The 16,318-nt window shown below is 42.9% G+C and overlaps 1 protein-coding gene across 7 annotated transcripts in view; it reads right to left on the bottom strand.

Annotated features, from left to right (window-relative positions):
* Positions 1–16,318, bottom strand: part of RBMS3 (RNA binding motif single stranded interacting protein 3) — an 876,931-nt gene that overhangs the window by 202,026 nt on the left and 658,587 nt on the right. The window lies entirely within an intron of this gene.

Raw genomic sequence — 16,318 nt, 5'->3', positions numbered from 1 at the left:
CTTCATCCTGTTTTACACAAAGAACACACAGACTGAGAAAGATATTCCCTGAACCTTCCCTCCTGGCATATTGACAGCCACACAAGCTGATTGTCAAGAGTGCCTTGAATAGGCCAGAACAGAATGGAACATACCCTTGCCTACAGAAAAGGTGTGATACCTGTAAACACATCTATTCCACCGACAGGATACCAATCCCAGGTACACAACAAGAATACAAAGTACAAGGCATCCTTTCCTTTGAATTGCAAATTCTGGTATATCTGATCATCATATGTGCAAAATGCCACAAAGGAATTTATGTGAGAGGAACAAGACAAAGTCTACAAAGGCGTAGGAACTAGCACAGGTTTATTACTAACAGCAAAAAAAAACAAAAATCCAAAACAACAGTGATAAATATGCTGATCTCTCAATGCTCACACATTTCTGCTTACGTGGACACGGTTTAAGCAATCTTCTCATTACTGTATTAACGGACGGCTTCAAATTGAATAAAGAAAGACTAACAAAAGAGACAAAATATATACATTGGTTCAAAACTGTAGATGAAGGTTTAAACAAGTATTGGAATTTTCTTGTGCCAGTATGATTGGTTTTAAATGCCACAATTCTTTTTACTTTTTATTTCTTGTGCTGGAAAGATGATTTTTTAATGCCAAAATTATTTTTAATTCTTGTGCTGGGAGATGAGTTTTAAATGCCACCATTTTTTTTAGCCAATTACAAATACAGTATAGTATGTGCTCCGCCTAAGCACTTTTGAACTCTGGTTTCCCCATCACCTGGAGTCTGTGGTATGTGTTGTTTTGGCAAACAAGTGATTTTATCTAATCATCATAAATTAGCTATCATCCTGTGAGTACCTCCTTCGTTGTAATTAAGGCATCAAATAACATTTATTTAGGTTTGCAAAAGAAAGTTTCTCCTTCTAATGTCCAGTGGTGTACAGAAGCTGTGTGTTCTAACATCTTGTCACTATACAGTAACAGAGTCTGAAGAAGGCTTGTTAGCCGAAAGCCTACTGCTTTACTTCTTCTAAGTTAGCCAATAAATGATATCATCCTGATTCAAAAATTCTAGCTCTTATTAAGGGTGGTAATCCTAGGTTTGAAGTTTCAACCAGATATCCATCAAACTGGCATGCCTACTGTTTATTTAGATGAAACCACAATGTGATAAGGAAGGAAGTGGGTATGACCCGACCGAGCACAAATCAGCACAATAGCTTTTGAAAAGTTATAATCGAAAAACTTTATTAATCAATCACATATCAAAAAAGGTTAAAAAATATGTTAAAAGATGTGCCCCCGACCCCAAAAGAACCCCACCAGGAAAGACCCCCCAGGTACCCCGCCCACTCACTACCAAACAATTCCCCCGCCCAGCCAAACAGCAGTTGGATGCCCTCAAATAGACCAAAAACACTCTTAGTGAAGCATAGGTTTCTGCTTCACTCATGTGAGGTTGCTGCAGCAATAAGTTCAACCGTAATTGGTGATGCTCCTCAGGCAGGACCAGCAAAATCCTAGAACAGTTCAAAGGCAGCGTAATGTTCTAGAGATCATACAGTGTACACTGCTTAACCTAATTATTAGCAAATTAGCAAAACATCCGCCAGATCGTTTGGTTCCAATGTGGAAATACTGTATATATGAACAGTCCAAGTACTTAGAGCAGTCCCAGAGCAATGATAGTAGAAGACTCATGCAAGTCTGCTAGACAGCAAATGTCAAGCCAAGAGTTCAAGCTGCTTGTCTTCAGCCAGCCACAATGTTATAAAACAGTGCCCCATGGGCTGCTTACAGATCCTCCATGCTGCTGTACTGGAGCCAGTGTTGAGCAGATGTTGACGGCTGTGAGATGGCCATGCTGCCGGTAGTGACTGGTGGTGTTGGAGTGGGTAGGAGGGATGTCTGGATACGGCCCGTCAGGTGTGGAGCATGGAGGCCGGGACGCAATGCATGCATCCTTGATCGGTTTCGCCGGACTTCCGGCTTCCTCTGGAGGCATGTCCAACTTCCTGCGGCCATGGTGATTTATTCCCTCATCGAAGGGGCGCGTGCAGCAGATCGACCATGCCCACCACCACCAGCGGCCCAATCGGGTGAGAGAGCGGAGCGGAAAGATGCCACGGAGAGGAGCAATAGCCACCACACCGGTACATCCACCAAGCCCCGCCCATATGCCCAACTGCTGCCGGTACTGTTTATTTAGTTCACACTCAGAGAAATGCTGACCTTCTAAATGTGTCATCATTGTCCTCAGCATTTACACAGCTACCTTGAAGTTAAATGGCCTTAAATTAATTTTCATGACAGCTACTGCTGAAGGTCGCTACTCTGAACTGAATTTTTACTCCAAAATCAGGGAAAATGGGATGTTTTGCTATCTTGGATCTGTTTTTGTCCTGTTTTATAACTTTTATTATTATTTCAATCATCGGCCCCTGTCAGGATGAAAGGATCACAATAAGGCTGTCTATTGAACTGCCTGATTTCAGAACTTCTGATGGAATACTGTCTCTGTTCATGACTATCAACTAAGAAAGACTTTATTTTTTAATGCACAGCAAAACTGAAAGGTACATTTGAAATGTAACACAAGGTTGTAACAGGCACATGCATTGGTGGATTAGGACGCCTAAAATAGTTCCAGTGCCTCAAAAAGGCAAGGACCTTTATATAAATCAGAAAACACTGAAATGAGGCCAAGTCAATTTAAGGCAAAATGGGGACTCAGGCAAGATAGCAGGTTTGGCTACCTTTTCTTTGCACCTGGCTTTTTGTTAAAGTAAGGTAGGAGGCAGGAACACAGAGATGGTCAGCTTGGCCTCTGGACACCCAACAGGCCAAAGACACTTGCCTAGGTTGTCCTATTAGTAACCTGACTAATTATGGAACTAATTAAACCTCATTTATGAAAAATAACAATTTAACAATCCAAGGTTTTACTGTAATATACAGTAAGTGTTCTTCATAACACAGGCTCTTTACAGTGAACCTTTACTGAGGAACTGTACAATTGTCATGGGTGTTCTCATTCTAAAATAATACTAACACTACTAAAGGATTTAAACTACAATCAGGCACATACCAGTTTACAGAATGTGGCCAGAAATAACAGTATTCATACCTGTTCAATATAGGCCTGCTCTAAACACAATCAACAGAAAAAGTGTATATTCTAGGACATAACATCAGTAAAGGAAAAGTATGGTATTTTTAGTTTTGGCTCGTGTGGAAAGCAGTAAAACCTCTTTCATGTTTTTACTGCTTCCTTTAACCCCATTGAGGAATTTTTGTTTCACACAACAGTCTTTCCCTGGGACCTTTGTGGATGTCTGAGGAAATAATATGAACCTTAGAGTCCCAGGCACACGAATAAGGAATATGAATAAAATGTAATTGCGACCCGAACTTATCTCCACTCTACAAATAATAATAAGGATACTTCGAAGTGTTGCTGTATTTACCAGTGTTGAGGAGATGCATCACTGCCTACTTCCTTTCATGACAGAGAAAAAGACAAATTCTCTCATGTGAGGTTGCAAACGGCAATAAGAACCCACTAGAGGTTCAAACCCCATTTCCACAATATCCAGACCTAATTTACTTTTCCTGAAGTTAGCCTTTAAAATGATGGAACTCATTAAGACAGCATCAGAGTCATTGTTATTCACTGCACTGTTGTGGATAATAAAACAAATCTGGGTACTTTCACAAAGGGCTGACTTGGTTACTGAGCTGAGAATACACAGCAAGCTTTTTGCTAATGTTTTTTCACATGACAGGCATGAGGAAAATTATGTATAATGATCATTACCAAAACAATAACACTTTTCCCTGCAGAATACGATGACTGTTTCATGCCAACTATTCCACTTTTCAATGCATCTTGTATTCTCTTTTGCGCTTGTTATGTCTGATATTGTTCATAATTGTAAGGTCAAGTTTACAATAAAGGAAAATGTGACGGGTGATCATTCAAAGGAAACCTGTAGAGAGAGCGATATGGAAGCTGCCATATTCCCTTAAAAAATGCTTCACCTTTGGTTGTTGTGCTGGTCATCTGCAGCTTTCAGATTGTGCCGATCAGATGTCTTGTCTCATATCATACTGCTTGCATGTCTATTGTGTGACTCAAAGACTGCTGAAGTCTAAACAGAAGGATAATTTTAATAGGAAGTAAAGATAGCAATTTTGGGGCACAGCAGAAGCCCACATTTTGTTTTATGTGCTGGATATAGTAGAATAAAAGTAATGGTACCAATATTCTTCTATCACCTATCGTAACTTAACTCTCAAATTACCTCTCCCCTACCTAAGCCTAATACTAATCCACCCCCCCCCCCCCCACACACACACACACCAACGCCTAACAGTAATCCCTCTACACACCAGTCCAATTATTGAAACCACTGATTTTGTCTGCCAATAAATCCTGCTGCTACTGCCACTAAGTAATGCGCCATAATTACATAGCTTGTGCCGCCATGTAATTACTCTATAGGCTCGTACATACGTCCAACATGCACACAACCAATTACCAACACAACAAACCACACAACCTGACAAACCACATGACCTGTATGTCCACACGCCTATAGGGCTAAACAACCAACTCAATGAGCATACTGTGTACGCAAGAAGAGTGACGGATTACACATTCAAAACAAGTACAAGTCTTTCAAACAACTTCTACAAACGCACCAACTGCATGAAATGAGACCAACATAGAGCCGGCAGTTGGATCGGACAAACCACCTGTTATCAGTTGCTCGTCAAGTTGTTTGCATGCATACCCATGCCTGATTAGCATCCAACAGACTAAAGTCAGATGATAATCAGGCTGCAGATTGTTCCGTGTGTAGCTTATGGGGCACCAAAATTACCATGCGTATGATTAATTTTCGCTTGATCACAAAAAATTACACGGAATAACGAATAACAAAAAATTATCCATGAAATTACAATTTAATACAAAATTACAACACAACAATATGGCTTACAATGAAATTAATTACAAATTCACTGAAAATTATGATTTACAATTTGATGTTGTAATTGCAAATTCCAATGCGAAATTAAGCAAATGCGAAATGTCTGCTCATCACTAATTACAACTGTAGATTTGACCTTGCACAAGTCTCCATGTCTTTCAATGAGCTATCAGGAAATAAAGTGGTGTGGCGATTCATAAGTAGAAGGAAAATAACATCATATTCACGTACTTCTTTCAGCACTTTATTTGAACTTTGTTCACATAAGCCATTGCTTTATATTAAAAAGCTTGACAAGGCAGTGGTCTGCTTTTGCACTTTCAAAGAAAATAACCTTTTTCAAAGTATGCACAAACACTCCTGTCTCATAAATATGCTGTAAACTGTATGGAAGTTTCTTTAGAAGTCTTGAAGGTGTTATGAACGTAGAAGGTGTTTTCAAAGCTTTGGACTTTTATACTGTATTAGCCACAAAGCCCATTTAATAAATGGCTGGCATGCGCTATTCACAGCCACGTGTCGCATGCCTGTCCATGACCCCTTACGAGCAAATTCGTGACCCTGCACATGCAAACTCCCACAGCCAATGCACGCCAATCGGTGCATGCCCCGTGCTTGACCCAACCGCTGCCTATATCCCGACTGCGTGCCGTTCATGCACACCAGGTGCTAAAATGGACGCACATAAGCCATGCTTTATATTGAAAAAGCTTTACAAGGCAGTGGTCTGCTTTTGCACCTTGAATCTTAATTATTTTTAAAAAAAGAGCCTTTACGAAGTATGCACAAACACTCCTGTCTAACAAATGTGCTGGAAACTGTATGGCCTGCAAAAATTAGGCAAGGAAAATTATTGTAAAGCAGACTTAGCATTACCACTGAATTTTGGGTCTGCCTATAAACAGGAATGCATGTCAGGTTGACACCGATCTTAGAATGAACGTATTACTCCTACATAAATAACGTAAAGCCTATGTGCACGTCCCTGTAAAATGAACACTTTACACAGTATAAAACCCCAAAGCTTTAAAAACGCCTTCTACCTTCATAACACCTTCACGACTTCTAAAATATCTGTGATAGCCTGTGTGATGATATCTTGTGAGGACAATGGGTTATTACAGTCCATCCATTCATCACTTCACTCTACAGTAACTAATTGAGCATTGTTAATGGGGCTGTGATCTCTTCTATCAATCTTACTTTTAATGCTCAAAAATATTTCACACCAGAAGAAATATTTTCAAGTTTAAACAGTTTGTCAGAATTCATTTCCCGGAGCAATAGATTGATGGGTTACAAGGATAGGAGAGGATTATTCACCTGCATGCTTCTAGCTAAATGTTATTGAAAGGCTTACCAGCAAGTCACTTGGAAGTCCTAGTTCACCTTCCATTTTTTGTTATTACATTTCATAGAATATTACATTTTAAGAAAAGTATAACATAAAAGAGGTTCGCAATATACAGTTAAAACAAAGAAAAGTAAACAGAGAGCCCAATATAGTGCAGTGAGTCTTGATACTAGATTATAGGTAATTACGAAGAAGTAATACTCACAAATCAGGGTTACCACAAAGGCAACCACTGCAGTGGAAGGTGGGGAGATTAGACCTGACCCCACTCAGGTTAAGAAGTTGCTCTCTGTAGATCAGAAAAATCAGGGCAACACTTCTCCACCAAGGGTGGACTAGACAATATACTAGGATGTATAACAGAGGTGCCAATTTAGTATAAAAACATTTAAAAAGAGGAGGTAGTGGTGGACTTACCTCCTCCAAGAAGACACCAAAAATTGTTGGTTTATAGTAAACAACTATTTATTCACAATACTCCAAAAGTGCAATGCACCCTGTGGTGCTTGGCTCTTCTACTGACCCTATACACCATTACTGTTATTGCCAGATGAAGCGAGATCAAACCTGCACAACTCTTTGCACTTTTGGAGTATTGTGAATAAATTGTTGTTTACTATAAACCAACAATTTTTGGTGTCTTCTAGGAGGAGGTAAGTCCACCACTGCCTCCTCTTTTTAAACATTTGTATACTACATTGGTGCCTCTGTTATACATCCACGATGTACAGTAAGTTCATGCTGGAAACTTTTAGTGGGACCACATCCTCATTGCTAATATCAAGCAGCCTTCATCACTCCAAACCCTGCAGTGCGCTGATCATTCCAACACCAAAATTAATGTCACATGTCTGGCAATAAATTGATATGTATACATTAGAATGTATAGCAAAGATTGCCGAATCAGAATTCTAAGAGACTGTGGATTAAAGACAATATATGGTAAGCCAATTACAATAGCAAATGTTAGTACCCATGGCGGCTATGTCTCCCCACCTACCCCCCTCCACATACATCATGCTCTACATCTCTAGTTCTCCCAGGCTATGGACTGCCTTCTTCTGCCCGGGCAGCCAATCAGTAACTGGGCAGCATCAGAGCCTTAATGGGAACCTGAACTGAGTAAAATTATTTAAAATAAACACATGAGGTAACTTCAAATGAACATTACATAGTTAGCTTGCCATCAGTTCCTCTCAGAAGCTCACCATTTTCTTCTGACAATAATCCCTTCCAGTTCTGACAACATTTTGCCAGAACTGAAATATATCAGTTGTTGTCAGTTATAGCTGAGAGGACAACTGATGTGCCAGTCAATGTCCATGCTTCCCTATGGCTCAGGTGGGCGATGTTACAGTTTACCAGTGTGCTGACCAGAAAGGTGTTATGGGGCAATGGCCATTTTCAAAATGGTGGATGGAAAATTCCCTTGATCACAGAGGACAAACAGGACATAGGAGAGGAGAAAGAGATTGCTGAGCAGACTACATGGGAGGTAAGTATGACTTGAATATGTTTATTTTGACTTTCCTGCGTATGGTATAGATTAGGGTTAATGGCCTTCGTCTATTCAAGTGTCTAATTAAAAACGTACTTCGGACATTATACACTGCTCTATGTCCACCAATTAAAGGCAAGCTTTTATTCCCCAGTTGTCATTTTGTTTACAGGTTACAGTCCAGTTGGTTATAATAAAGCAACAGGCAAGTCCATAGAGATTTCAATGACAAAGCATTATGATAAATCTGGACCGGTCCCAGATATTTAGAGCTGTATATCCTTTCTTTTATTTAATCATCCATCAGTAAATGTGTTTATGTAACTGCAGTACCCACTTATAACTTCTGCACTAATCTACCTTTCTACTTCACAACTTCTCTTGCCTCAGCATAACTCAACCCATAAAATTAAATGGACGCCACTTTTAATGGCACCAAAAGAACACATTACAAGCAACTGTAAATGTGTCATTCACACTTTTTTTTTTTTCAGCACTTTGTTGAGCCTCCGTCTTTTAATTGTCAGCTCATCTAAGCTGGACCTTCTAACCTCTACATCTGTCTAGGCAGCCGAATCTAATTAAAATGCTTACTGGTTGCTTATCCTATATGTCTGTGCTGAAGTGCAGACCAGGTTGTGCAACATTATCGAGTATAAACAAATGACACCATGGCAAAGAAAATACAACATGCACATATGATGGCAGAGAAGCAAGAAAAAAGAACTCTGAACTATACTTAAACAAGCTACTTTAACTTTCACATTAAAATAATGCTGATTAGTATATAATAGTGTTGAGCCCAAATTTGCGTAATTTTGCTTTTCCGTAATTATAGAGATGGCCCGAACGGTTCGACCACGAATGTATTTGCGCGAACTTCGCTGGTTCGCGTTCACGGTGGAAGCATCCTCGAACTTTATGGTGGTTCGACCCACCCCCTATACTACATGATTAGGGTCAACTTTGACCCTCTACATAACAGTAAGCAGGCACAGGGTAGCCAATCAGGCTACACTCCCTTCTGGAGCCCCACCCCCTTATAAAAAGCAGGCAGCATAAGCCATTTCACTCACTCGTGTGGCTGCAGTAATTAGAGAAGGGAGAGGTGCTGCAGAGACATTAGGGAAAGCTTAGTTAGGCTACAGTTAGGCTTGTTAGGTTGCTCTTTCTTGCTGATACTTATTGCTAAAATGCACTCCTCATCCTCAACAGCTCTTTTGAGAGCTAATGTTGCTCTTGTGATCTATTTTTGCGTGTGTGTGTCCCACAGACACTTATGTTGCATAAACAGCCCTGTCAGTCAGTCTTAGCTGCTGGACCTTGGCCCCTTGGTAATTCCTACTGTGCCACTGCCAGGCCCAGCACATTCAGTGACTGTGTGTGTGACAGGTGCACATTTGTATTACCCATCACTGCATATACATACCTGTTGTTCAGTGCACCCACCCACCTACGTGACCGCACGCAGTGTCACTGCACCTGTTCACGGTACCTGTGTGTGTGTGTGTGTGTGTGTGTGTGTGTGACAGCCCCACACTTGTAATACCCATCACTGCATATACCTACCTGTTGTTCAGTGCACCCATCTACCTACGTGAGCGCACGCAGTGTGATATTTAATACCACCAGTCACTGTGCCTGTGCACGGTACCTGTGTGTGTGTGTGTGTGTGTGTGTGTGTGTGTGTGTGTGTGTGTGTGTGTGTGAGACAGATGCACATTTGTAATACCCATCACTGCATATACCTACCTGTTGTTTAGTGCACCCACCTACCTATGTGAGCACACGCAGAGTCATGATGATACAGCGCAATGGAATAAAGGTACCACTACCAGTAATCCTTCCCCCATGTCCACGCAGGCAAGGACAGGACGCTCCAGCGATCTCATGGTGATGTCGGACATGCGGACATTCTTTAGTCCAACGCCTCGCCTTAACCCTTCCGGATCCACCCTCCACCAATGCCTGGACCGGCAGGTAGCCGACTACCTGGCCTTAAGTGTGGATGTAGACACTGTGAGCATCCCTTGGACTACTGGGTGCGCAGGATTGACCTGTGGCCAGAGCTGTCACAATTTGCCATCCAACTTCTGTCTTGCCCTGCCTTAAGCGTCCTGTCAGAAAGGACCTTCAGCGCAGCTGGAGGCATTGTCACTGAGAAGAAAAGTCACAAAAGTGTTCAGTATCTCACCTTTATCAAAATGAATGAGGCATGGATCCTGGAGGGCTACTGCCAGCCCGAAGACTAAGTCAGTCCCTTCACACAGCATCTCTGCCTGCACACTGTGTGACTGCCTGCCCCATGACTAAGTCAGTCCCCACACAGCATCGCTGCCTGCAGGCCGCTTGACTGCCTTCTCCGCCACCACCAACAGGGTCCAGGACTCCAGGCGGATTCCTGAATTTTTAAGGACGCTGCTAGAAGTGGCCGCTATAATAACTTTTATGGTGCGTGTACATGCCTGCCTAATTTTTCTGGCTGCACTGCAGGTGGCTGCAACAACAAAACAAAAGGCAAGGACATGTGTCAATTCCCCTTCATGATTACTTTGCGTCTTTGCCGTGGTGAAGGGGCTTGCGTATCACAATGACGCAATGACCGACGGCTATATGAGTGTCTCGGGGGGGGGGGGGGGGGGAGGCACACCAAAGATAATAAGGTCCTTGCTTCATTGTGGAAAGACCAAATTCGATCAGGTGGACAGTCACTGTTGTTCTGTCATTGAGCTACCTCAGCCCAGCGACCATATGGGCTTGAAAACCACCACGGCCTGCACTCTCGCCATGGTGCGCTCCAGTCCAGCACGGCCGTCACTACACAAACAGCTGTGTGCAGTGTGTTACACAGTGAGTTTGGTCTGTCAGTGTGCAGCAGTACTCTAATTACACTCCCTGATTGATATATACAGATGCAAGATGTTTTAAAGCACTTTGTGCCTCCAATTTAGCATGCAATCTGATTTCTGCCCTTAACATGCTGCTTTGCGTCAAATCCAGATTTTTCCCCTGGACTTTTGGCGTGTATCCCACTCCACCATTCAAAAACTCAGATGTTAGACCCCTTGAAACATCTTTTCCATCACTTTTGTGGCCAGCATAAATGTTTCTAATTTTTGAAGTTCGCCTCCCCATTGAAGTCTATTGCGGTTCGCGGAAGTTTGCGTGAACCAAACTTTTCGCAGAGGTTCACGTTTGAGGTTTGCGAACCACATATTGGATGTTCGAGCCATCTCTACATAATTACATATGCAAATTTTGCAGATACTAATACGACACAAATTTGTAATTTCATAATTGCCATTCAAAACCATAATTTGGAATTCCGTAAGCATAATTTCCGCTGCGTAAGATTTTGCAAAATTTGGCATGCGAAAGCAAATGCATATTTGCATGAGCTATGTCTCGTAAATAGCCATTTAGGCCAAATTTGCAAAGCCAGATTTGTCAGGTGTTACTTGGTTTGATGCACACATACATTCTCTATAAAGTGTAGTGTTTCATTTCTACCCCCCTTTGGAGGCGGGTAGTGGATGGCCCCCCTTGGAGTGTTGTGTGAAAGCCAGCTCTGAGCTCCACTCCTTTCTAATGTGTTCACTTCCAAGTCGTGCTCATGTAGCAGAACGCAATGGACGTTAAGGTAAGTGCCTGTTTTTAATTTTGGGAGGCAGGTGCAGTCGGCTCTTCCTGGCGCTAGCCATGCTTGGGGGCTTGCCTGCACCTTCCAGCCTTCCACCTGGGATGCCGCTGTGGTTTCCAGGCAGTGAGCGAGCTTGGGGTCCCGCGGCACCCCGGTTGTATGGGGGCGTTGGAAAGCCTCCCCGTGGCGCTCCTGGATAGTGCTAATGTAGCATGAACTAATTCCCGCAGGGCAACCGCTTTGGGGTATTGGTTTTAACCCTGTAAACTTTGGCATGCGAAAGCAAACGCATATTTGCATGAGCAATGTCTCGTGAGTAGCCAATTAGGCCAAATTTGCAAAGCCAGATTTGTCAGGTGTTACTTGGCTTGATGCACACATACATTCTCTATAAAGTGTAGTGTTTCATTTCTACCCCCCTTTGGAGGCGTGTAGTGGATGCCCCCCCTTGGAGTGTTGTGTGAAAGCCAGCTCTGAGCTCCACTCCTTTCTAATGCGTTCGCTTCCAAGTTGTGCTCATGTAGCAGAACGCAATGGACGTTAAGGTAAGTGCCTGTTTTTAAATTTTGGGAGGCAGGTGCGGTCGGCTCTTCCTGGCCCTAGCCATGCTTGGGGGGCTTGCCTGCACCTCCCAGCCTCCCATCTGGGAAGCCGCTGTGGTTTCCAGGCAGTGAGCGAGCTTGGGGCACCGCGGCACCCCGGTTGTATGGGGGCGTTGGGAAACCTCCCCGTGGCGCTCCTGGATAGTGCTAATGTAGCATGAACTAATTTCCGCAGGGCAACCGCTTTGCGGTATTGGTTTTAACCCTGCAAACTTTGGAATGCGAAAGCAAATGCATATTTGCATGAGCAATGTCTCGTGAGTAGCCAATTAGGCCAAATTTGCAAAGCCAGATTTGTCAGGTGTTACTTGGTTTGATGGACACATAAATTCTCTATAAAGTGTAATTTTGTGTTTCAGTGCAAATTCGATTTTAACATGAAATTTCTTAATTTCATTTTTTTTATAGAAACAGTCATTTTGATTATGAAAATGGACGTAATTTAGTTTTTAATAGTAATTATGCAAATTTAAGTAATTACTAAACTCAGGAAAGTCACTCATTGATTTCAATTACTGATTGCTATTACTGATAATATAAAGGCCTCTGCACATGCTTTCGCTTTAAATGTAACAGGAGGCTCTATCTGCAGCCACTTCTAAGACAGGTGCTTTTTGCCAAGGTGTACTTCGCGGTCATGCTGAGACAATTGGTTTTGGGCCTTGCTGGGTTTACACCTTATCTTTGCATCGCCATGTGATGCCATGCTCTTGCTACATCCCACCACAACGTAAAAAACGGCAAACATACAATGGCAGGGTGAGCCCGGCACGGTCATATGCATAGCACCACACCCCCTACTACCCCCAGCTCATTGATAGACAGGAAGTACATCACCAGAATTCCCTTTATTCTGTGCATGTGCGCTGCGATGCACCGCACTACCTCGTTCACACTTACTGCGTCACCCTTGATTGACTTCTATTTCCCCAAGCACCGTGCAGTAACACGCCACAGACTGTGCGGCAGGATGAACACTTCTGGTGTGACCGGGTAAGTGTAAAATGCCCCATTGACTTGCATTGCTGTTGTGTTACCCTGCGGTGGTAAAAGGGGGGAATGCAACACACGCTCGCAATGCAAAAGGGGCCTCAACATAATCGAAAAATAATAAAAAGGATAATATTTTTGGTATTGAAAGTCCTTTTGCTGCCAGGAGGTGTGTAAATAAGTATACATTAGACATGTTTGGCTTAACCTCCATCTCAGCAGATGAGTTCATCTGACCTGTCTTGCCTGGTGTATAGTTAGTTGTAAATTAGGAAAATGCATCTGGGGTTGGGCACAAATGGCCGTGATTACAAGATATCCTAGCATGTAGCTAAAACTGTAGTTATTCTCCTGTTGTTAAAGCCTGTTGTTAAAGTGAGTAATGTTTAAGTGTGCTTGGACAGTGAGTGGTATGTGTTCATATCATATGTATGGATTGTGCTTTTAATTAGCATTCCATATGAGAATAAGCACTGGTTCCAGAACAAAGCATCAGGTCTTGACACAGTGGAGATTGTTAGGAGATGCCATCAATAGGGTATCATGTTAACTGAGCAGCTTCTCAGTATCGGAATCCAAGTAGCCCCAAAGTGAGAACACAATTCAAAGTGAGATCCATGCGCATGGTCCAAAATCAAAATAATGTAAAGCGTGCAAATAAATCATCATACAATAAAAATAGCATAAAAATCATCTGTGAGAACATCCAACCACACAGTACATTCATGTATCAGGAAAATACCTCCTAGATAGGTGACCATGTGCAGTAAGTATAGGAGCATATACTGCAAATGGCTTACGTTGCCAGAGGGTGTAAATAGCTGGCGACACAGGATTAGGATGGAGATGGCACAAGGAGGCAGCCAAGGATTCCACGCAGCCCACTTGTTCCTCAGAGTTGCAGCCACTATTTCAAGGAAGGGAAGTGCTTATGCTACGTATGTGCTTGGCCGCGCCATCGCAGACCACCGGGAGCCTGTGGAGCGGTGCCGAGGGCACCTCCTGCCTGCCACGGGCTGGAGGAAGCCCCAGGTAAGTGGATTTGGATTTTTTTTTTCGATAGTCCCTGAACCTTCCCTTTTTTTTGAAAATTATTTTTTTATTTGTTTTTTAAACACAAGAAATAGCATACAAACTCAGACACCGCTCCTTGCGCACAGGCAGAAGGGCATCTATACAAACATAAACTGCACAACACAACTAAGGACCATCACCACCCTCAACCGCCCACCCCTGCCCACTGTCCGAAGCAACCTCCCCCCCCCACCCGAGTCCATCCCCAGGCTACCAGCCCTTTGTCAAGCAACATAGATCAGGGACTTGGCTTAGTTAGTTTCTGCTTTATCTATCCAGGGCTTCCAAATTTTCGTAAATTTTTGAGGACATCCTCTTGCAGTATATGCTGCCTTATATAAAGGCAGAGAGTTATTAATTAGTGATTTCCACTGTTGTATGGTTGGGGGATCAGCTGCTTTCCAGTTAAGGACGATGGCTTTCCTGTAGTAATAAAGTGTAAGTCCAAGCATCGTTCTTTGGGTTCTCCTTGGAGCAAGTGAGGTGGTCAAACCTAGAAGGCACCAGGTGGGATCTGGTTGCACTGGAATTTGGGAGATTTGCGATATGAAGTCACAGACAATAGTCCATATAGGGACAAGCCTAGGACAGCTCCAAAAGATGTGGGCGAAGTCAGCTTGAGGAGAGCTGCATCGCCAGCAGGTGTTGGTATAGGAACTGTCGAGTTTGGCCAGTCTAACAGGTGTCAGGTAAGCTCTGTGCAGAATTTTGAATTGGATGAGCCTGTCTCTAGTGGCTATTAAATGCTGGAATGGCACGATCCAGGCATCCTCCCAGTCCTCGTCGTCAATAGACGGAGCAATGTCCACCCATGGAGCTTTGAAGACAGAAACATGAGGTTCAGTAATGAGGATAACGTTCTTGTATATTGCAGACAGTGCTTTGGTAAGATTCTGATTAGAAAGAGTGTCTTCAATCTCAGATGAACGGATGCGTGGAGGAGAGGAGCCAAACTGAGCCTGGAAAGCATGACGTATCTGTAGAAACCGAAAAAATTGTGAATTGGGGAGGTTATAAGCTTCTTTCAAGTGATCAAAAGTAGCGAGTGAGCTGGAGGAGATAATGTGAGAGATGGTGCTGACCCCCTTTGAAATCCAGATGATGGGATCGGGTATAGTGTAGAAGTCCTTGAGAGTAGGATTGTTCCAGAGCGGAGTTTTGGGTGAGAACGTTTTGGTCTTAGGGGAGTCCCATGCATGTACCAGGTTCCACGCTTTGATTACTGTTTTCATGGAGATAGATATGGGGTAAGGGGCGTGTAGACCACGGTAAAGGAGTTGTGATAGGGCTTCATAGGAGCCAAGTTGGGCAGCTTCCAAAACTGTCGCTGCGTTAGTTTCATCCGGGGAAAGCCACCAGTTTGCAGTTACAAGAATACTAGCTATGTAATATTTCTGTATATGAGGAAATGCTAGTCCCCCCTCTGTCCACGGCCTCTGGAGTTTTTGGAGACTTATTCTGGGAGATTTTTTGTTCCAAATAAAGCTAAGGAAGAGTGAGTTAAGTTGGGCAAAGTATTTTTTAGGGATCCAGAATGGACAGTTCCTAAATACATAGAGCAGGCGAGGTAATATTTTCATTTTAATTAAGTTTATCCTTCCAATTAGGGATAGAGGGAGAATATACCATTTGTTTAGGCAATCTTTAGTATGGGATATTAAAGGCAAGAGGTTATATTCATAGAAGTCATTTATACTGTTGGTGATCTGTATACCCAGATATTTGGTGTTAGATACAACTTCGAGAGTAGATGATGAAATAGTCATTGGTGTAAGTGGGAGAAGTTTGGACTTCCTCCAGTTAACTCCAAGGCCAGTAAAAGGTAAACAATATTCGAAAATATCCAGAACACCAACAATGGAACTATCCGGGTCCTCCAGATAAATGACAAGATCGTCAGCGTACAGGGATACCCTCTCCTCCAGCCCTCCGACCCGAAAGCCCGAGATGTTCGGACTTTGTCTAAGAGACGCAGCTATTGGCTCCATCGCTAGGGCAAAGAGGGCCGGAGAGAGAGGGCACCCCTGCCGAGTGCCACGGTATAGCATGATTGGCTGTGAAAGGATATTGCCTATTTTAATGCTAGTTGAGGGGGATTTATATATGGCTTGAATCCACGAGATCAGTTTTGGCCCTAAGCCAAACTTAGCGAGGGTAG

This window comes from Hyperolius riggenbachi, chromosome 5 (genome assembly GCF_040937935.1).
Source record: "Hyperolius riggenbachi isolate aHypRig1 chromosome 5, aHypRig1.pri, whole genome shotgun sequence".
Lineage (NCBI taxonomy): Eukaryota > Metazoa > Chordata > Amphibia > Anura > Hyperoliidae > Hyperolius > Hyperolius riggenbachi.
Note: the sequence above shows the minus strand (reverse complement) of the source record. Positions and strands in the feature narration are given on the sequence as shown.